General features: G+C 44.1%; 1 pseudogene; it reads right to left on the bottom strand.

The window, feature by feature from the left end:
- Nucleotides 1–2872: 2872 nt before the first annotated feature.
- Nucleotides 2873–3834, bottom strand: LOC101967099 (anamorsin pseudogene; annotated as a pseudogene).
- Nucleotides 3835–5483: the final 1649 nt, after the last annotated feature.

The raw sequence follows: 5483 nt of genomic DNA, 5'->3' as shown, positions 1-5483 counted from the left end.
TGAATGGATATTCTATTGAAAAAATAAGAAACAGGAGAGATTAACAGGAGAGATTGTAGATATAAACCATAGCTCCATCCATATGGAAGCAACAATTTGCTTCTGTAACTAAGGAATAAAATTAGAAGTCAATTTACTTTGGGAGGAAATGGACATATTGATAGATTAGTCAGCTTTGAACTGCTTGTAGAACTTGCCTGGACTATGTATCACTTGTATGCATTGTGAACTATCTGTTAGTGCAGCGAATTGTGGTAGTGCTGGAGTATCTTTGCTGATGGTGTCATCGGTGGTATGATTTTTCCAAAGGAGCCGTCAATTGGCTTGGTGTTGTGGCATTTCTGTATCCTCGGCCCTTCTGCTTATGATGGTCCATTCAGCTAAAATTTGGGGGCAAACAGAGGTGAGGCAAAGAACCTCACCCCCGCCACTGGAACCAAGGCCAAATTTGGGGGCCAACAGAGGTGAGGTAAAGAACCTCACCCCCCCCCCCACTGGTGCAAAAGCCTATCCACAAGTATGGCTGTATGCTGGACCATTAGTCAATGACGGGTAAGATCCAATTACAATGGTACCAACCTAAGACAGGAAACTGAGGCCTTGAGGTCAGCTCATCCGATGACGAGTAAGAACCATATGTAGTATTGGACAACTTAAGACAGGCAGGATCCCTAAACCACATGCTTGATGTTTAATTAAACAGAAGGGGGGAGATACTGAGAGCCACAGCCCAGTTGGAATGAGGCATGGCATTTTTGCCAGAAGGGAGTGGTTGAGAGGTGACGTCAGCAAGCCATTGAGATGATGATGGTTATGTTAAGCTGTGCATTCAATTGTATATTAGACCCCTGCTGTCTGCCTTGGTGTCCCCTACTTTGGAGTTCTCGCATTGGTTGGGGAAGTTCCGGAGGAGGGATTTCCAGTTGGTGGTGTTCCTAGAAGGGCGTTTGAGGGAGTTCAGGCAATAAAGGAGTTCCTGTTTTGAATCTACAAGTGCCTCGTGTTATTTTTTGCCCAGCCAGACTGAGGCAAACTATATAAAATACAGATATGTAAAAGTAAATAAATAAGTAATAAAACTGATTTTAACCAACTGTACATGAATAGCATCTTATTCATTATGTCTAATTTGAGAAAAATAGGTGACACATGTGTACGATTTTTGGTTATTTATTTTACTTTCTCCCTTTTCTCCCTAAAAACTTGTAATTTTATTCTTTTTTTTTTTTTTTTTTTGCTGCTCAACACACTGGTTTATTATCTTCTCATTCAACTTCTCCAGCATCAAAGAAGCACCCGTTTTATTTTGCAGTGCTGGGGAGGGAACCCAGGGCCTCACGCATTGCAGTCAGGTGCTCTGCTACATCCCAGCCCTATTCTCAGTTCCTGTATGAGGTCCAGGCACCAAAGACTGCTATCAGGGCATCACAGGCTGTGCTCTCACCTGGAACTCCAGTTCTTCCAAAGGACTGAGGTCCCCATTTTCATGAGGACTATGTGCTGGGGACTTGTCTGCACTAGGAGTTTCTTGCCCTATGGGCCTCTCAAACTGTCATGCTGATTCTTACAAGGCGGGTAAGGAAAGCTCTTCCTTTTCTCAGTTCTTTTAAAGGATCAACTGTGGGAAGGCTCATTCAGGATAATCTTCCTTTTCATTAAATCCATCCGGATTTTAATTATCTCTGCAAAATCCTTTTACTTTTGCCACAAAACCTCACCTAATCCCAGAAGGGAGATTCTAGTGCATTCACAGGTCTTGCTCAAACTCAAGGTCAGTCAGGGAAGGGGCCAATGGTTGTCTCCAAACTCTCCCTCCCACAAAGGATTTGGAATCCAGCTAGAATTTAGTCATAGCCATAACTTCAGCAGTGTGGACCAGGGTAAGCAAAAGCAAGCTGAGAGAATCAACACTTTTTAAATCCACACAATCTCCTTAAGTAAAAAAATAAGTAATAAAACTGATTTTAACCAACTGTAAACCAATCTTTGGCAAGATTGGTTTCCAGATCTATGTAGGTGGGTCATGAGGAGAATAAAGGTGTCTCTTGCTCAGAGACTTCAGTTGGTTTAGAGTGCTCTCCTACTTCTCTCCAAATTCTTACTAACCTGGACTCTTCCACAGTAGAGGAGAGAGGCCATACTTCATAGTACAGCACTGGCCCTATTTGTGGGGAGACACCAAGTTCCTCCAGAAAGACAGTTTTGTGGTCCCTACTGATGGATGTCTGTGACAGATATCACACACACATACAGAGCCTCTCTTTACAATGGATACACAGAAGTATGCAAGTTTCATACCTATAGAGGAACAGAAACGACAAGGGACACAAATGCAACACTAAAGTGAGGGGGGGAAGGGGTAGAGAGACATGGGATGGGATCACAGTAACCTGTGAGTGACTCCTTTGGTGTTAAGACATGAGACAGTTGACTCGTCACTAAAACTGCATATCAAGTAAACCACCAACTTGGGAAGACAGGTACATGGCAGGGCTGAGCTTAGGACAGGGGCAGGGCCTGGAGCTCCTCTCAGAGCCCAGACACTCAAGGATGTCTGGGCTAGAGAGTGTCTGGTCAGTGCTTCTGTAACACCAGGAGAGGGGCCTCTTCTAGGCAGGCTCCCTTCTCCTAACACTAGATGAGGAAACAGGCCCCGGCTGCAGGAAGCCAGGCCACCAAGCCTGGGTCTTTGGATACAAACAGCAGCACTACACACCACTGCACCCACAGCCAGCTTCCCTGTCTATAAACACCCACCCTAAAAAGGGATTTCTAACCAAGAGCCAGAGAGTCCAAGGAGGTGGGAGGAGCCACAGTGGTGGGATCTGAGGGACAGGAGGTGGTGGAAGAGCAGATGTGTCCATGGGTCCTCCTAGGCATTATGAAGATTGCCATCGCTCAGCAGCACCTTCTTGCCAGGTTTGAAGGCTAGCATCCCAAGGTAGGGGCAGTTGGCACAGCGGGAAGCATCGCCCAGGTAGCAGTTTCCACAGGCTGACTTGGGCTGGGCATTCTTCTGTTCCTGTAACTTCTCCTTTTCTAGTTCTTCTGCAAGGACACAGGTGCAGTTCTTACAAGCCTTCCCCTTTTTTCTTTCCCCACAAGAAGCAGCCCGTAGGGAAGCAGGATCTGTTTTTTTCAAAATCTTCTGGATCCAGTAGCTCATCTGAGTCAATGAGATCCATGCTCTCGTCCTCCATGTCATTGGCTGAGAGGGTCCAGAGCTTGGCAGTGGCAAGGTCCACAGCAGGTTTCACCAAAGGAGACTTTTTGGTGATAGAAAGTTTAAGCTGACTGGAAGAACCCACTTCAAAGTTTGTCTTTTTGCCTGTGATCTGAACAGAGAGCAGGCTCTCACTGTTGCAGCCCAGGTGTCACTGGATAGACTGCTTCTCCTCAGGACTCAAGGACTCCCGCTGCTGCAGCTCTTTTACTTCCACCAGACCAGAGAGAGTCAGAGCTGAACACAGTTTAGACGCTGTCTTCACTTTGCTATCTTTATCTACAGCTGTCTCTACTGGTTCTTTCAGGAAAAGACATCCCCCAGGCCGAAGGATGCGGGCCATCTCAGCCAAAACCTCAGCACTGTGCAGAGTCACACTTCCTGGGACTACACCTGACAAGATAACGTCAAAGCTGGATTTCTCCTGGGCAGACCGCAACAGCTGGCTCATGTTCTCCACCAACACTTGGCCTTCATCACCAGTTAACACTTGAAGTTTATCCACCAGATCTTTCAGAGCCTCCACAGGGGATGACTTATCCCAGACCACTGCCACAGCCTGGCCAGCTGAGATCCCAAAAGAGGCCATTCCTCCAGTGTTGATAGACCTAAAAGCTTCAGAGACGCAAACTTTGGAGAACTTGGACGCAAGGTCACAAGAGTTGGCTGAACGACAAAGGTGACAACCCAGGAAGGACAGGGAGCCACAGTGTCAGGAGCCCAGGCAAATAGGTCCAGGGCTGGCTCGGCCCCTCACACCTGCTTCCCAAGGCATAAGCCCACCGCCTAAGCCTGCCCGCCGCCTCTGGAGTTCTCCATGGAGCAGCCTTGGCTACATTCCTACCTAGGCACAAGGCTGGAAATAGGAAATGGGCTAATTTTATTCTTTTATGCTTTGTTATACTTAGAAATTAAACAGAAAACCCAAAAGTAACTTTCAGTAATCTCAGAAAAATATTTCCACATAATAGCAGGCATCAAGTTGAGCAAAAGCAAACTCTTTAACTTAAAAAACTGTCAGCACAGTACAGTCTGAATTACCAAGGGCAAAATCCCAGAAGCTATGAAGGATTGAACAATATGTCAATTTGTGTTATTCTACTTGTTATCACACATTTCAAATTGCCTAAGTTTTCATTAGAAAAACAGAATTCCAATATTTCATTTTATGACCACGAATATCTGTAGGAGTTTCTATGTTAAATAACCGAGGGCAGCCATGTTTAAAGGCAGAAAAATTGGGTTGCATGTGAATATTTTACATTTAGTGACAGTTTTTTCAACAAATGTCTCTTTATACTAATATAAATTAGGGAATTTATTTCATAATCAAAAGTATTCTCTCAAGTCATATTTAAGAGAGAAAGGCTATACATTGTCAGTAGATTTGAAACAGGTAGTTTTGAAACCTAATTTATTCTTTGCTTTCAGGAATATATTTTCATATGTATTCAATATTACAAATGATGATTAGATTCCCAATGGAGTCTGAAAAAGAACTAAAGATATCAAACAATGAGTTAGTTTATATCTACAATGACCAAGTAATTTGGTATCTTAATTTAAAATTCCAGAATCCACTTATCTACTCTCTTTCCTTCTGCCTAGCCACACATTACCAAAAGTATTCTGGTATTCATGAAAGAATTATCATATTTGAGTCAAAATCATGTAGGCTTGAGCAGAGGTTTGTTAACCTGATTAGTCCCTTGTCAGGGCAGAAATCTGTTGATCCCATATGTAAAGCAGGGACAATCATGGTGTGACATGGTTTGGACCACAATTATCCAAATTTTTTCTTTTTCATTCTGTGCTTGCTCTGAGTTTTCTGAACCAAACATCACTATACAGTTGTGTCAACAGATGACCTATAGCAAACATGCTCTGAAGATAGATGAAAGTTCATCTCCCCTCGAGTGTTTCACTAACATGCCAGTATCAGCAGGCTGGAGCTTGCCCATCCCCTCCCAGGAACAGATCTCCTTAACTTTCCAGGAAGGCTCGCTCTCTCTCCCCAAAGAAAGAGGGACAGATGAGACAACTGCCCAATATAACCTCTGAGTCTCATAAATTCAAGGTTCTTATTACAAGCACACGGTAACATCAGGCTCTCACCCTGTTATCCTGTGGGGATTGTGTGTAATGATCTGTTCTTGGATCCAGAGACCTTGTGCATCCTAACAGAACGTGAGAATAAATATATAACCTGAGCAACAACTCACCTCTTTCTCTTGGGTGAAAAAACACAGGATTTCTTCAG

The sequence above is a fragment of the Ictidomys tridecemlineatus genome, chromosome 1 (genome assembly GCF_052094955.1).
Source record: "Ictidomys tridecemlineatus isolate mIctTri1 chromosome 1, mIctTri1.hap1, whole genome shotgun sequence".
Taxonomy (NCBI): Eukaryota; Metazoa; Chordata; class Mammalia; order Rodentia; family Sciuridae; genus Ictidomys; species Ictidomys tridecemlineatus.
The sequence above is the reverse complement of the archived record's forward strand: the minus strand, read 5'-3'. Positions and strand labels throughout refer to the sequence as shown.